This window comes from Halichoerus grypus, chromosome 7, assembly GCF_964656455.1.
Source record: "Halichoerus grypus chromosome 7, mHalGry1.hap1.1, whole genome shotgun sequence".
Taxonomy (NCBI): domain Eukaryota; kingdom Metazoa; phylum Chordata; class Mammalia; order Carnivora; family Phocidae; genus Halichoerus; species Halichoerus grypus.
Window position 1 is genome coordinate 109,474,062 of NC_135718.1, and position 18,010 is coordinate 109,492,071.

Consider the following 18,010-nt stretch of genomic DNA (forward strand, 5'->3'; position numbering starts at 1 on the left):
AATTTAGTAAAATTGCATATATAAGACAATGACCACAGAGTCTGACATACACTAAATATCCAAGAAGTGTCAGCTGCTTAATGTTATTATGATAATGATCTTTACCATTATTATTCTGTCACTATCCTTTCCTGGTAGCCTTATACTTAAAGCTATCTCAGGGGAGCCTGGGTGGCTCACTCAGTTAAACAACTGCCTTTGGCTCAGGTCATGATCTGGTAGTCCCAGGATTGAGTCCTGCATCAGGCTCCCTGCCCAGTGGGGAGTCTGCTTCTCCCTCTGACTCTCCCCTCTCCTTGTGCTCTCTCTCTCTCAAATAAATAAATAAAATCTTAAAAATAAGTAAATAAAACCATCCCCAAAAACTGGTTATGAATGATCATGTGAGTTCGGGGGATTCTTATATGGTATTATAGCCAAGAAACCCAGGAATGCTTCAACCTAGTCTTTGTTTAGTTGTTTCTTCTCACATGATTTCCACATAGAAGAAATATTCACAAGGATCCAGGGGAAATGGCAAAAAAGTTACCAGTCTATTATTAGCTGCTCCCGTACTTAAATTCCAATGGAGAGATCTCTGGTTAGCTGTGTTAATGAATGTGACCTGGTAAAAAGGATTACTTTAAGTGCTTTTTTCACTAGTTTAAGTATAAATCCATATTTTAGTGTCTTACTAACTTCAGGTTGACCATTTGGAACAAAAGATTAAAGAGATGAGAATGTTTGTGGTTGCTGCAAAGAAAGAGAATAGGATGACTAGGATTACCTTTGGAGAAGACCCTTCAACACTTTCTCTGGCTCTTGCCTCCTGGTACAAGAGGAAGAAGGGAGATTCACAATTAAGTACAGGACCTTATATACCATATACCCCCATCTATAGTTAAATGTGGTCCAACAATGTTTAAGATTTGGCTCCAATTAGATTAATATTCCCTTGGAAGATTAGCATTTCTTTAGAAGAAGGAAGAAGAGATCCTTCTCTACTCTATTTCCCAAACAGTGATTCAAGAACCTGTTAAGCCTATAAATAGAGAGAAATAGAATGTAGCTCTAGGGGTGCCTGGGTGGCTCAGTTGTTAAGCGTCTGCCTTTGGCTCAGGTCATGATCCCAGGGTCCTGGGATTGAGCCCTGCATCGTGCTCCCTGCTCCACGGGAAGCCTGCTTCTCCCTCTCCTATTCCCCCTGCTTGTGTTCCCTCTCTCACTGTGTCTCTCTGTCAAATAAATAAATAAAATCTTTTTTAAAAAAAAGTAGCTTTATAACACATCAAGAAATAATAATTGCTCAAAAATGTCTGAAAAATAATAATGAAATTTTGAGTTCTTGCCTTTAAGCACTCTAAAAAATTATGTTTTTAGGACCTAACTAGAAAGGCCTAACATTTTTGAAACTATATCTCTTCCTGAAAATGAGAACTCTGGATAATAGAAATGAGTAGATTTTTTTTTAAAAGACCTTGTTTATTGGTTTAGCTCTCAACTAATCAAAGAAATACAGTTATTAATCATCAATGAATATTTTTATATATACAAAGATGGAAAACCTCCTCTATGACAGCATGAACTAGAAAAGGACAAAAATCAAATGTTTTGGTTTTTTTTTGTAAAATCAGCATAACTGACAGTAACTAAAGGATCACAGATTCCTGAAAATACCAGTTACATTTCCATGGTTCAGTTTTAAACTACTTTTATATCATAAAAGGGAAATAAAATTGGCTCAGACTCCCTCATTCCTTCATCCATTCAAGATCTGAGTCTCAGGAAGATACAATCTATAGAGCAGAGAGTTATTATATAATGAGGTAATTAATGCAATATAGATGTTAAAGAAGGTATTTGGGAGTAAAGAAGAGGGAGCAAGTCACTCTGCCTGGGGGAAAGGGAAGGAGGTGTGGGAAGGATTCATGGAGAAGATGGAAAAGCTGTTTTCAGTATGACTAAGGAGAACCAGGTGGACGAGGCAGGTACGAGGTGTGGCAGAGGTGGAGGAAAGGACATTCTAGGTGGAAGGAAAATCTGCATACATGCATGGAGGCATGGCAAAATATACATGTTTGGTGAGTTGACAATCCTTTTTGCCTAGAAATCACAAGAGAAATAAAAAAAAATATACGGGAGAGAATGCATGTAGATGAAGCTAGAAAATTTAGCAGTAAACAGGTGGTGAAAATAAGGCACAGTAAGGAGTTTGAAACTGAGTCTCTGATGATTTCTAAAGGGGGAATTAGTTGTAGTTTATTTGAAAGTGTATTTTAGATTTTTTTTTAAAATTTATTCATTTGAGAGAGAGAGAGCACACATGAGCAGGGGATTGGGGGTGTGGGGAGAGGGAGAAGCAGACTCCCCACTGACCAGGGAGCCCGACGTGGGGCTCAATCAGTGGACCCCAGGATCATGACCTGAGCCGAAGGCAGACGCTTAACCATCTGAGCCACCCAGGCACCCCTGAAGAGTGTATTTTAAAAGAAAGATTAGTAAAGAAGCCATTGTAAAAATCAGTGTGCAACTCAACATTGGCAATGGGAATAGAAGGAGATGTTTAGGAGATTTAAAAAAAGCAAACAAACACAGGTTAGAGGAACAGATTAGATGTTGAGGATGGAGGAGAAGGAATCATCTAAGATGAAGCCCTAGCATGCTATTAACAAATTGTAGAGATACAGGAAAGATCCAATTAGTAGGGAAATCTATGAGCTCAGCTATTAGTTGGAGGTGCTTCTGGGACAACCAGGTGAAGCTCTTCCATTGTCCTTTAGGTGGAATCTGTGGCCAAGAGAGAGGTTTGGGCAAGAGATAAAGATTTGCTAATCATTGCCACTCAGTTGGCAGTCTAGGCTATGGAATAAGACAGCCCAGAGAGAAAATGTAGACAGGAGAGAAGTGACTCACTCTCATTGCATAATAACTGAGATGGGATATCAGGTCTGATTACTTACTGATTGTACTTTAAAAAGACCTGGGCAAGGCTGGATTGTCCCAAAAGGCAAGGAGTGATCTCCTTAGTGGCCCTCTGGCAAGGGTGGAAAAGTTGTTTCCTGGTCATTTTTTTCCCCTTTGAATTCTCATCCTTTCTATCCCTTTGGTTTCATTGCTTCCCCCGGTCTACTGGTTCCTCTCATACCTAGTCTCTCTACATAAGCCTCTTCTCCAATCCATCCTACACATTGTTTCCAGATGTGTCTTTATAAACACCTCTTTGCCTCTTCCAGTGGTCCTATAGACTGCAAAGCAAAATATCAAAAAGACTAACTCAAGATTTTCCTTATTTAACCACAGAAAATAAGAAAATATACTTCTCAAAAATGGCCAGTCAATACATTTCAAACATTTTGCAGAAACAGCAATGCTACACAGTGAAAAGAGCCAAGCTTTGGAGCTAGACTCAATCTGAACTCGGTCCATATGAGTACTATGTAGAATCATATGCAACCTCCAGCTTTATAGGCTAAAAATGGTTGGATATCAGCAGTTTCATATGGTTCAACCTAATAACTTTATGAGTCAGGGCTCACTAGCAAATCAAGTTAATCTCTCAGAATTTAATTCCCATTTGTCGCGTATGTGCACAGAGCCAGTGAGCCCTAATTGTCCCAAAGATGCATTCCCAGGTCATTGCCTTGGGAAGCGATGAAAGATGGCTTTAACCAATCTAATTATCAATTCCTTCTTCCTTTGGTAGAAAAATTTCTTCACTTTGGGTCAAGGCAGTATGTCAGGAGGTAAGGAGAGTATTTTGAGCTCAACAAACTTAACCTGATGGATCCATGTGTTTAGTTTTTCTGTTCGAGACCGGAAATGGAGAAGTTTTCTCTTTCATTTTTTCCATGGTCTATTACCGATCACCTATCCTTTCTTCAGTATTTTCTGAGGGGCACATTATTTCTTTAGAAACATAAATATATTACTTGGGTGAGTCAAATATTATTCAGACCTGAGAACCATCCTCTTTCTTCAAAATGATTTTTATTTTTTGTCTCATTCCTTAGTTTGGATTTCATAGTTTAACTCTCAGAAGTCAACCTCGTTTCCAAGTTCTTGGAGACAGCTCACTATGTTCTCATGTATAGTTTACATTAGTGGCTCTTGAACATTTTTAAAGCAGGAGTTCTGGTGAGGTGGGGGAAGAGGTTAAAACACACAAGAGGAGCTGCTCTAGTTGAAGCAAGAGTAGGACTGGGAGCACAGAGAGCCCCTAGACCTACCTTTCTCTTGCCCATGATGCACCTAGAGCTCCACAGAACATACCATGAACTTTACAGTAATATCTGAGAAGTTTTCAGTTTAACCTTTTGATTGAATTTCTACCAGGTGCATGTGTATGCATGTGCATATGTGTATATATGTGTGTGTGTTCATGTGTGTTTTGCATAGACCCAATTCAGGAACTGGTATGCAGAATCCATTGGTAAAACAATACTCCAGTGTCATCTTAAAGAAATGTTATGATAAATTGGAGAGCTATTAATGATGGAAAAACTTAACAATTTTAAAAGTCAGAAAACCAGAGTATTAATTAATTTAGAAATTTGTACATAGTTACTGTTTATTAAACTCTCCAAAACAGTGTTCTCTCCAACTCACATCCTGACTAGCTACTGTTTACTGGTTAATGTTAAGTTGTCATGCAACTATATTCACTGATGTAGGAACTTATAAATATCAGCTTCTATAGTGGCTGTTCTTAATTTTGTATATGTTATGGGCTTCTTGAGGAACTAGATAAAAATTATGAACAGTTCTCACCAGAAAAAAAGTTGCATGGCCACAAAACTCAAAAACAAATTTTATAGTTTAAGGAGGTGACAAACCTTCTGAAATATTTTACAAGATATTAAGAGGTCCTTTCTATAGTAAGGAATATCTGTCTATTAATTGACAAAGATTTCATGGTAAGAGGGAAGGAAAGAAAACAGCTTCTAATTGTGCCCTTGAAGATACTGATGTATTAAATGCTGGTTTAAACCTCAATTATTGTATTAGTAGAAAGTGCTAGGTTATGCCGTATTAACAAACAGTACCCAAATCGCAGTGGCTTGGCATAACAAAAGTTTCTCATTTACCTGTGCAGTGTAGGTTTGTACATGTCTTTGGTGATTGCTGTCATTCAGACACACAGGCTGATGGGACACCACTATCTAGGCAATGTTTTCTGATCAATGAGATAGGAAAAGCCATTGTAGTTTATCACACACTGATTTATCAGTGTGGAAATGACAAGTATCCTTTCTACTCAGATTTCATCAGCCAAGTAAGGGATACTCCATGTGTGACTTTAAGAGGTAAGGAAGGGAAGGAGGAAAATGAGAAATAATGAATATGCCTCTTGTCTTTGTTTTAAGAGTTAGTTCTAGGTGTTATTCACTATTTCTTAGTTTTCATAAACATGATCATCTGTCCCTGTTTCTTTGTAATCAAAACCTTAAATTTTTTAAAAGATTTTATTTATTTATTTGAGAGAGAGAGAACAAGAGAGAGCATGAGCAGGGAGAGGGGCAGAGGGAGAAGCAGACTTCCTGCTGAGCAGGGAGCCTGATGCAGGGCTCGATCCCAGCACCCCGGGATCATGACCTGAGCCGAAGGCAGACGCTTAACTGATTGAGCTACCCAGGAGCCCCAAAACCTTAAACTTTTAAAACTTGATAGGCTTCAAAATGATTCTCATTAAATATTATCTATAATTATGTATGGGTTCTACTTCTAATACTTTATAATTTGAAGCTATATTCTGACTAAAACCTTCCAAAATTGGAAAATCTATCCCTTAGCCTTATGCAACTGCCAATATAAAAACATGCTAACATAGTCTGGGGAGAGATGCCACACTGTCAATTTCAATGAGGGAATTGAGTCAATGATGTAAAAATTATGATTGTTGTGGTGCCTACTTTCTACCACTCCAGAGGTGTGCAGGCCTATGTAAATATTCAACTATCATCTCTTGTTGAAGCCATCCCTAGCCCTCCAAACCTTCCCAGAGGACTCTGTATGCCTTTTTGCATTTGCTTCACTGGCCCATAATTGTCTATAATGACTTTCTGCCCCATTACACTATAAGGTCATTCATTCATTCAACAAATATTTAATTTTAATCTACCTTATATTCTTACTCTTAAAACAGGGCCTGGACAGATGGCAGTTTATAAATTATAAATAAATTGAAGAATACTATTACTAATATTAGTGTTATTTATTTATTTATTTAAATTTTATTTATTTGTCAGAGACAGAGAGAGCACAGGCAGAGGGAGTGGCAGGCAGAGGGAGAAGCAGGCTCCCTGCTGAGATTAAGGAGTCCAATGTGGGACTTCATCCCAGGACCTGAAGGCAGATGCTTAACCAACTGAGCCACCCAGCCATCCCTATTAGTGTTATTTTTATAGTAGTAACTGTTATTTATCGAAAGGAAGCCAGGATCCTTAACCATTTATTGAGTACTTTTCATATAGTCTGGGTTTTGTGCTAAATGTTTTATATGTATTATCTCCTTTAATCCTCATAATAACCCTAGGGCTTGGCATTATTATTCTTAAGTGATGGCTTCACTCTCCACTTCTGCCACTCTAGTTTCAGCTGCATCTAACACAGTATTCACCCCTTCCTGAGATAGAGGGTTTGCTGTTAGCAACTTTCCATCCCCTGGCATCTAGGAGTGTCACTCTCTTATGGTTTGAATCGTGGCTCCCGCCCCCACCATTTCATATGCTGAAGTTCTAATCCCCAGTACCTCAGAATCTGACCTTACTTGAAACTAAGGTTATGGCAGATAAAATTAGTTAAGATGAGAACATACTAGAGTAGGGTGGGCCCCTAATATGGTGTCCTTATAAAAAGGGGAAATTTGGACAGAGACACACACAGGGAGAAAGCCACATGAAGCTTGGAATTACATTGCTGTAAGCCAAGAACCTACCAGGAATTAGGAGAGAGATCTCAAACAGATCCATTCCTAGTTCCTTCAGAGGAAACACAGATCTGCTGACACTTTGATTTTAGACTTCTGGCCTCCAGAGCTATGAGACAGTGAGCATCTGTTGTTTAAAACCACCTAGTTCGTGGAACTTCAATCAATTTCACCAGAAAGTAATTGATCTGTGATATTAGTTTAGAATCAAATATTCTCAACTCTTCATGAATACTGTAACTCATTAGGTGTCTCCTCAATTTAACAAAGAGACTTTTCTACTTATACATATGGGAAAAAAGAAAATATCAGTGAGCTTTTTTCTTTCTTTCTTTCTTTCTTTCTTTCTTTCTTTCTTTCTTTCTTTCTTTCTCTTTCTTTCTTTCTTTCTTTTTCTTTCTCTCTTTCTCTCTCTCTCTCTCTCTTTCTTTCTTTCTTTTTTCTTTCTTTGTGGTGGGCAGCAAAGCAACGTTTATTGAGTGATAGCAAAGTGATAGTACAAAGTTCCCATGGAGGAAGGGGACCTAAGGGGGTTGCCCAGTGGGCTTCTTTCAAGCTCATGCCTCACCATCCAATCTTACCTGCATCTAGACCCATCCTTTACTATTTCTTCTACAATAATGGAAAAGGTGTCCACGGAGTGCCTGGGTGGCTCAGTCGGTTAAACGTCCAACTCTTGATCTCAGCTCAGGTCTTTATCTCAAGGTTATGAATTCAAGCCTGGTGTTGGATGGAAAAAAGGCTGGAAAAAGTGTTTTATTTCTCACCCACAGCATTCCTTCCACACCTGCACTGGGTTCCATTTCTTCCTGCCCTCAAGAACCATCTTCCATTACTTTTTGCCTTTCCTTCTATATTTCAACTTCTCAATTCCTTCTTATCATTCCCACTGAATATTTAAATATTCTCAACTCTCTTACCTTAAAAAGAGCAAGAAAAATAATATTTATTTGCTTTCCCCCAAATCTACTTTGAGCTAATACGTACATCTATTCTATAGTTTTATGGGCAAAGTTACTACAGTTGTCTATACTCCTTGACTCCTGATTCTCCTCCTTCTTCAACTCACTGAGTCTGGGACTCTCCTACTCCTATCACTTAACGAAACACCATCACCACCAAGGTTATGCCTTTTTTCTTAATCCAGTTACCATCTTCAATCCTTTCTTACTAAATTTTTATCAGTCTTTGACTCTGTTGTCACCTTTTTCTTTTAATGCTCCCTTCTTGTACATACCAAGACAACACACTCTTCTTGGTTTTCTTTCCACTTCTCTGGTCTTTCCATTCCAGCCTTCTCTGGGAGTTTCTCTTCCTCTGCTTATCCCTTAAATTTGGTTTGGTTCTGTCCTCCATACTTTCTTTCCACTGCCCTCTTTCCCTTGATTACATCCTCTCCTTGGCTTCAGTTACCATCCTTTTGCTGATGGTTCTCATATCTTACCTAAAGTTTTTTTCATATTTTCCTTATTGTAATTAATTTTCAGTCAGCATCTATCCCTCCATTCATCCAGTGTGTCTCTGTGTACCACAGAGGCTGGAAAGTAAATAATTTCCCAGACTCCCTTGCTTCTTGGGTTTTATATGTGAGTTAAGTTCCAAATAAAAGCGTTAGCAAGAGATTTGGAAGGCAGAAGTGAGTGAAAACCATCCTCTGCGGTTTTGACGGTTTCTTCTGACAAGCAACACTGTGGAAGCGTGGTTTTTCTGCATCATCGCTCCAGCTCCAGGGATGATGAGAAGCAATGTGACCTCAGTAGTGATAACTTCCTGGTTTCGGTTTCCTATTTCTGGATTACAGATAGAGGGGTGTCTTCTTGGACTCAAGATCTCCAGTGAGAGAGAGATCTCTAATTTCTTCCGGATTTCATCAGAGTTAAGAGCTTCTCTAGAAAGTCAGTTCTGCCTGCAATCTATTTCTGTAGTCAATATAACAATTTGTTAATCTCCTTGAGTCTTGTCTAATTAAGTGGATTCAATCACTTTCTGTCTAAAATAACTAAATGTTTTCTGCTTCTTGCATTAAAATTTTATTGACAGAGAATTTGAATCCTAGAATCTGGGCATTATTGCAACAAAAATGAAAATGTGTAGTACTAGCTTGGTGGCTGGGTAGTTGGGGACAAAATGGTAGATATCACAGAGTGAAAACTTAGGCATACTTGTTTTATAGTGCAAAAAGTTTTGGTAAAACTGTCACTTGCAACATCTTGCATGCCAACCATACCAACCATATGCTGACAGAGCCTGTAATTCAAGTGAAAATAATTGGAAAAACTCCTGTTAATGGGAGTCGGCTGCTTCTTGCCTCTTACCAAAGTTGTGAGAGAGTCATGAATTCATGCTAGTTAGAAGAGGTGGTTCTAGCTCTAAAGAGGAGGCATGGAGAAAACTAAGCCATATCCCAGCCTTTCTCAAGCATCCCCATTAAGACTTACCAGGCAGATAATGGGAACTTCCTCCTGGTGACAAAAGCCAGACCGAAAATGCTGCCTTCCAACTGAAGGTTTTGATCCAGACAGCTTCAATTTGGGGGTAAATGGCAGGTGTGGAGTGAGCATGAAGGGCAGACCAGAGACTTGAATCACCCTATGCCTAGATGATCTGCTTTGCTGTGGTTATCTAGAAACACAAGAAGCACACCAAGTTTTTGAGGGAAATTTATTGCTAAAAATAACTTGCAAGCCTGGCTCACAAAAGTGTGTAATTTTTTTTTTTTTTAATCTCTAAAGCAAACTCTGGATCTCCAAATCTGCACCATCAGGAAGCAGGTGTGAAAGATGTTTAGCCTTCTAATGAGGGCATGGCCCCACTACCTACTTCAGCTATAACCACAGAAAACAGTGGACAGGGGAATCCCTCTCAGAGAGCAGAATGGGGGTTGAAAGATAGAGTAACCAACCTTACTTTACTGTCAGAGTAGGGAGTTTTTCTAATTTCTGCCACTAGAATTTGAAAATTGTAGAAATCAGTGATTTTCATGCATTTCCAATTGTTTCATTTTCCGAAAAGGAGTTTTTATTGTAGTTATTTGATTCCTATCCCATCTTTGTATACTGGTCTGGGCAGAGGTTTATGGAGAAAACTTTTTTTTTTTTTTCAGTTTTTAGTTTTTAGGTCACTGGATCATAAAATCCACATTCAGTCCTAATTAAAAGGACACATATCACCCAGAGACTGGATTTTGTATTACTCAGCAATCCTGGATTTTGAACTAATGCAGCAGACAGATAATACTTAGGGATTCTCTTTCTTGCATAGGGGTGACTGTGTTCTGTGTATAAAAAAATAGTACACTCAGAATTTTGGGTCACCAAAGTGCCAGACTTTGGCAGAGGCTGTAAGTTGTGTCCTCGATACCTGTTCTTTGCTTCTTCTATAGCAATAGAAATTTCAGGTAGGAACATGGCTGCAACGCTAAAGATTCTATTTCTTAGCTTCCTTTGTAGCTAGGTGTGGTCAGCCATGTAACTAAGTTCTGCTAAGGGATGTGAACAGAATTAATGTATGAAGCTTCTCTTCATGTTTTTAAAAACAGAGTATACCCAACTTTCTTCTCCATTTCCTGCTGGTCAAATTTGAAATAGTCACCTTGGAACACAATACAAAAGCCATGCCCAAGGAACCTGGGTCCTTGGGTGAACTTCATGGTACAAGCGGCTCTATTTGTTAGGGACCACCTACCTTGGAACTTTAGATGAGAGAGAAATGAATTAAACCTGCTTCAGTCACTGTTGCCTGGTCTTTGTTACAGCATAGTCTCCCATTACCCAGTGCCTTCCCCCAGCAATTCCTCTTGCCCACCACCACACTCTGTCCCACCCCATTCACAGACTCCGCTGACATCATCATTATTTTTTTAATTACTTTTTTAAAAGGTTTTTTATTTATTCATGAGAGAGAGAGAGAGCCAGTGAAAGCAGAGCAGGGGGGAGGGTCAGAGGGAGAAGCAGGATCCCCCCTGAGCAGGGAGCCTGAAGCAGGCTTGATCCCAGGACTGGGCTCCATCCCAGGACCCCGGGACCGTGACCTGAGCCAAAGGCAAACGCTTAACTGACTGAGTCACCCAGGCACCGCTGACATCCTCTTTAAAGCTCCTCTTCTTTCCATACTCATTTAGAAGTGGCTCCCTTTCCCTACTGCCACCAGCACCCAAGGTTTTCTCCCACTACTCTTCTGCATTTCATATGATAATACTTAATTTGCTATATCATAATTTTTTTTTAGTTTTGTGTTCTTATGCATCTTCTTCATTAGAATATATCCCCTTGAGGCGGTTGAAACAATCTCTTGTTCATCATGGGTTTCCTAGTGTCTGCTGCTTGGGATATAATAAGCAATAAATAGATCCTAATAGGAGTAAAAGGTCCAGTTTTGGACCTGATCTAAATTTCTTGAATGGCTTTCCTTTGACACTGCTTCACTTGTAACATGTTTCTACTGCATTGACCCCCGAAGGATTGCAGTATAACAAGATTAGAGGGTATGTAGGGTTTATTTACCTAAGTCTATAGCTGAACCTTACTTTTGTATACAGGCCATGATAATCGCGTATTTCTCAAAAAACAAAACAATGAATACAGAGATAAAAAGTGTTGAGGGGCGCCTGGGTGGCTCAGTCATTAAGCATCTGCCTTTGGCTCAGGTCATGATCCCAGGGTCCTAGGATGGAGCCGTGCACTGGGCTCCCTGCTCCGCGGGAAGCCTGCTTCTCCCTCTCCCACTCCCCATGCTTGTGTTCCCTCTCTTGCTTTGTCTCTCTCTGTCAAATAAATAAAATCTTTAAAAAAAAAAAGTGTTGAGAAAAGCCTGAGGGCCATCAGAAGACATGGGTGTGCATCTCAGTACTATCACATACAAGTCTTGTGTAAATAATAGACGATTATAGAAATATTCATTTTCACTAACTGATAGAAACTGGCCTTCTCTCACACACATTACAGTTTCTGTGAGGCAAGAGGAGAGTAGATATGAGAAATGTCATACTTTTAGGAAGTTTTATAAAAATGGAAGAAAATTAGGAAAACTGTTTTGCACTCAGTTTTTGTTTCATACTCTGTTTATTTTTCTAATACATTTCTTTAGAAATAATATGATAAGAAAAGACCTGAAGGGGGGAAATGGAGATCTGTTATTAAGTTGTATTAGGAGCACATTTAACTTTTCACTAAATTGATAGGGAAAAAAGTTGTTTCCACTCTCAGCTTTATTCTCAGTTATATTTTACACTGAATTTATGCTATTTAATAACTATTTTAAAACTAATAAAGTACTTAAAGGTGTATATATTTTCCTATTGCCTTCTATAAAAACTTTGTTTAAATAAATGATCTGTTTTTATATTCTAAAAAAAAATTTAGTAAAATCATCATCAAGAAAAAAAATCAAGTCTTTCTCAGGAGAAAAAAGTAAATTGATGGCTTGAAAGAAAAACTAATACATTCATTGAGTCATATTTCATCCAAGCAAAAAAATCGTGCTTCCATGAACAACTTTAGTAAAATTCTTGTCTAGTTTACATAGAAAACTAGACAGGAAATGTTCAGTAATTTTGATCCCAAACTATTCAAAATACATAATAAGTCAATTATTTTATTGATATTTTTCCATCATTTTGAAAGTAAAAACTGTAGTCAAATCAATTTTCCTGATTAAACCAATTACTTGGTTCACTGTATCACTGTTTGTTTTGGTATCATACAGATAAGGAATTTCAGAAAAGAATTTAAAATCTGTAAGAGTCGTTGTGATCTACCCTGAAAAATTCCAGGTTCGTTTGACTGTAAATTTAGGACCAAGGCTAGAAGAGCCCTAGCATCTCCTACGAGAGCATATGAGCAGGTCTGGCTTTTGTCAATGAAGCACAAATAAACTAGGTCATATAAACATGCTGAGCAACTGGAAGTGGGGCTGCCCTAAAATAGCAATAGCATACCAGTTTTACTGAATATCCCAAAAAAGGATAGACAACATTAAATGTCCCTAATTAGGGAGGGTTAAAAATAAAATATTATAATTAGAAAAAGAGGTATTTTTAATCGAAGAGATACTACTCAAGGCATCTATAAAGTGATTATGAAATGATTTTATAAGCAGTGGCAGAAGAGCAATAAAATGTGAGTTCACAATCAGAAAAATAATTGAGAATAACTGCAGCCAAGTTCAGAGATCTAGAGTCACAGCGCTGGGACTTAATTGGTATGAGTATTGTTCATTGACCTAGACTATGTTGAGAATTTGTATTTAGATTTTAATACTTCTATGTTGCTAAGAAATAGACAAACTAAGGAACAAGGTTTTTCTGAACTGTAGTGCCACGCTGGACAAGCAGATAAGAGATTGGCAGAAGCTCAGCTGGAGAAGAGATTAATGCAAAAGAAGCTTGCTTAGAATTTAATTCTTGGGATGGCTACAGAGGAAAGAATGGAAAGAAGGGAGGAAGTTTTGATGGAGAAGGCTTTGAGAGATAGGTGTTCCAGGGAAAACCTTTCTAAATCTGTGACTCTTAAATGGTGTGATTTGGGGGAGAAAAAATAATATATATATATATAAAATATAATTTGCCTGCACTATTCTTTGAACATTATTGCTTAAACTTTGACTATATAAAACCCAGATAATTAGCTGAAAGTAATGTAACTTGTTTAGAATTAAAGTAAATTCATTAGTCCATCACCCAGCCACCCTATCCCTCCCACCCCCCACCACTCCAGCAACCCTCAGTTTGTTTCCTGAGATTAAGAATTCCTCTGAAACAAATAATACATTATATGTTAAAAAAGAAGAAGAAGAAGAAGAAGATAGATGAACCATGAGAGACTATGGACTCTGAGAAACAAACTGAGGGTTTTAGAGGGGAGGGGGGTGGGGGGATGGGTTAGCCTGGTGATGGGTATTAAGAAAGGCACGTATTGCATGGAGCACTGGGTGTTATACACAAACAATGAATCACAGAACACTACATCAAAAACTAATGATATAATGTAGAGTGACATAACATAATAAAATAAAAATTAAAAATAAGGGAATTCATTAGTTTCTTTATTAATAAAAAATTTTAACCAATCCATAATCCATTGGTTGGGATTTACCAGTTCTCAGATCCAATCCGAATGGCTCTGTTCTGTACTAAGCTTTATATCTCAGGCCAACTCACTATTAATTGGCATTAAAGAGGCCAAGGACAAAATCCAGAGACCTCAGATATGTTCCTTTAAAGATTTATTTCAAATTACAGAGAAGCATCCCTGATTTATCAAAAATGGTTACAAGTGAGGAAAGCAGAAAGAAGTAGAAAGTATTTGATATGACAGTTTTGACACAGTAACAAGAATTTTATGTTGTATTTTGATAAAACCTTAAAAGAAACCCACTACTTTAAAAAATCATTCAATAATGTATGCTGCAAACACCTTCATCTCTACCCACATCTAAATCCCATTCTTAAATTTTACCATTAAGACATGGTTAAATTTGTGAAATGAAGTGAGACTTGGGAAGCTGGTAGGGTCAGGAATAGGGAGGGGAGCGGATGAAGCTCTCCCTGGAGATGGGAGGAGAAACTAGGTGTGGCTCAGGGAAAGCTCAGGGACAGTGGGGGTCAGAGATGGGCTGAGGCTCACAAAGGGGTAGGCTAGCATGAATATTAATCCATATTGAAACAATTACCCACATGGTTCAGTTGGGAACAGTGTTGTATTCATAGAAGAACAGGAAAATAAGAATTCTGATTTTTATTTATGTTGTTTCCCAAATCTTAAGGGCAATTCCAATTCTGCATAACGCTCTCCATGTGTAGAGTGGGTGAGAGCCTTCTCTAGTGTACATGAAAAGGGCAAAGTCTAAGAACAGTCATATATTATTAATTTTCAGCTAGCCACCCATACATTAGAAAAACTAGAATGAGCTTATCTCTTTATGCCACATGGTAATGAATCTACATATTTAAGAAGATACAAAACCACTGACATAGAGAGAGGGCTATAAAGATGTTTTATCCTGGGGGGCCTGGGGGGCTCAGTTGGTTAAGCATCTGACTCTTGATCTCAGCATTGTGAGTTCAAATCCAGGGCTGGGCTCCAAGCTAGGCATGGAGCCTACTTAAAAAATAAAAAAAAATAAATACAGATGTTTCATCCTATCAAAGCATTATCTTGTGCCCAAAATTTGCTAATGCGATCAATCTTAAATATAAATCTGCATCAGCTACTCTCTTATTTAGGTACTTTGTAATAGCAGTACTCCACATTCATTAACAAATTATGTATTAATCAGCTTTGCAGAAGTGATAAGCAACTCAAAAGTCTCAGTGGCTCAACGACAAACATTAAATTTTCCTTGTGTAACATATCAATGATTGTGGGTCATCTGCTGTGGCTCTGTTCCACATAGCTGCCTGTCAGAGCACCCAGGATTAAGGAGCAGTCCTTATTTGGGACATGCACTCTCGTTGCAGGAAGCTGGACATACGCAATGGTTCTTAAAGCTTCTGCTTGAATGAAGTAAACATTTCATTTGCTCATATTTCAGTAGCCAAAGCAAGTCACGTGAGCAAGCCCAACATAATGGACTGGGCATGTAAACTCATCCTATAGAAGACACTGTAAGTCACACCCAAATGGTGGGTTATATTATCCTTTTACAAGAAAGGGAAGTATGCAACTGGGATTGATAACACAGAAACTTTATACTGTAAGCTTTGGGGAGTTAATGAATGGTTTCTATAAGGGTAGCAGCAGATTCACATTTGTGTTAGACTGATCACCACAGCAAATTTTGAAGGGAAAAGAATGCTTCCAGGACAAGGTAAGACATTTTCACAGCTCCTATCTACTTCAGTAGTTCCGGTTTTCTTGGTGAGCATTCAGGCTCACTTGTTCATGCCTTTCTATTCTACTGAAAGTACCCTCTGAAAGGCATCCATAACCCATGATTTCCCTTTACAATCCGTCCATGTCTTATCTTCATATTCTTCAGCATTTGACATTGTTGATCACATTCTCTTTAAATCTCTCTCATCCCTTGGATTTTAGGACATAACTCTCTCCTGCCTCCTGTCTGGCCCCTCCTGTTTACTTTAAGGGTTCTTTTTGCTTCTCTTGCAAAGTGGTGTGGTTCTTTTGAGTGCCATCCTTGGCCACAATTATCTTTCTTCTGTATGTGCTCAGTCTGTATTCTCTCATCCATAACTTTAACTGTCTCCAGAGTTACAATAATTTCACAGCTGTGATTCTAACCCTGATCCTGCTCCTGACCTTCAAATTCATGATTCCCTCCTAAGGTATTTCCCTAAATAGTCCACGTTTCCATGAGCCTCCAGAACCTCATAGTCATGTACTTCTATCTAAACTATCTTTCCCCTTTACAGTCGAACCATTATTTATATTTTTATAGTCAACTTAAATATTCCCTCTCTAGATAGCTTGCTCCCACTCCCCTTTGTGGGTTGACAGGCTCTTCAATGAGAGTCCTTTGCACAGCTCCATCATGGCACTCAACCCACTGCTAGTTTGCTTGCTTCTGTCCCCTTTTAAAAACTCAGATCCTTTAAGGAAAAGACTGTTACTTGTTTTTGTATACATGGCAACAACCCCATGTCTAGCACATACCAAATACTCGAAAATGTTTTATTTAAATGATTGGATGAATAAAGAATGACTGAGTTAGTGAGAGATAGGTAAGATTCCTTTGACTCAGGAGGTAAGTTTGGAGACTGAGAAAAAGTCAAGGAATCTTATCTATGATATATATATATTTTTAAAGATTTTATTTATTTATTTGACACAGAGAGAAAGTACAAGCAGGGAGAGGGGCAGAGGGAGAGGGACAATCAGACTCCCCACTGAGCAGGGAGTCTGATGCGGGGCTGGATCCCAGGACCCTGGGATCATGACCTGAGCCGAGGGCAGACGTTTAACCAGCTGAGCCACCCAGGCGTCCCTTTATGATATTTTTTTAGAAAAGTTCAAGGTTACAATGTCTGCTACAAAGGTAATAAAATCTAGGACACCTTATGAGAATTTTTTTAAAATGCGAAGTTTCATTTTCATAATAACCTAAAAATTAATTTTACTCAAACTTTGTAAATGATCTACTTATAATCAGATATTCATGTGTTTTTATTGTTCATGTTTTCATTTGTGTTTATGACCATGTTGTTGTAAAGTGGAACTATTTTAATTATTCCTGGCTTTATCAGACAGGGGTTCATTCAGAGAATCGGGGCCATTAGGGACCTGTCTATGAGTCTATCTATCTATCTATCTGTATATGGATTTGTTATAGAGATTTGACCCTACACAATTGTGGGAGCTGGTTAAAAAGCAGTCTCTATAAGTCTGTTGTCTTTCTATCCAGTGCTGGAGCTTAACATCCACGAGGCAAGCAGTCAGGAAGAGAAGATGGATGTAAAGTCAGGGAGACCAAGAGTAAACTAGCACCCATAAGCACAAGCAAGAATCTGCAAAGTTGGACTGAAACTGATGTCAGTTTTTGTTCCTCTGCCCTTAGTGATATGGGTATCCTGGAGTGGTTAGGGGACTCCACCATGAAGCTAAACAAATACATCTGTCCCAGGAGTCAAAGAAGCTGTGGGAGGATCTAACGGGAGGTGGAAGAGTTATAGACCCAGCACCTGGCTTACACGAGTTGCGTGAGCCAGCCTGTAAGTGACAATGTACGTGAGCTACAAAATAATTGCTGCTTCACTCCTGCCTTCCAAATCTTGCACAAGAATATCCCTTGTGGTTTACCCTAACCACAGACATGCAAGAAAGGTCATTCTGGGAAATGTAGTTCAGGCTAGCCAAGCTGACACATTGCAAAGCCACCACACTGGCTTATGAAAATTAAGTTATGTGTGTTTGCCAAATGACATCACAGCCTAGTGTATTTATGGAATATTTTTTTGTGTTCTATTCTTTGGGCATTAACTCACAGAATTATCACAAGCCAGTGCTGTAGGGACTGTTATTGTTCCCTTTTTCCAGATGTGGAAACTGAATCACAAAATGGTTAAGTAACTTGCCTAAGGTCATAGAGCCAATAAGTAGTAGCAGAAAGAGGATTTAAACCGCCTGGGAAATATAGCTCGAGAGCCTCTGCCCT

At 38.6% G+C, this 18,010-nt stretch overlaps 1 long non-coding RNA gene across 1 annotated transcript in view; it reads right to left on the bottom strand.

Moving 5' to 3' along the window:
- The window catches only part of LOC144382593 (uncharacterized), a 78,547-nt gene that overhangs the window by 47,231 nt on the left and 13,306 nt on the right, over positions 1 to 18,010 (bottom strand). The window contains exons 2-3 of the long non-coding RNA XR_013449856.1: positions 9,343 to 9,526; positions 7,486 to 7,624 (exon numbers count right to left, since the gene is read on the bottom strand). This is a non-coding gene — a long non-coding RNA (uncharacterized LOC144382593). The remainder of the gene's footprint in view (positions 1 to 7,485; positions 7,625 to 9,342; positions 9,527 to 18,010) is intronic.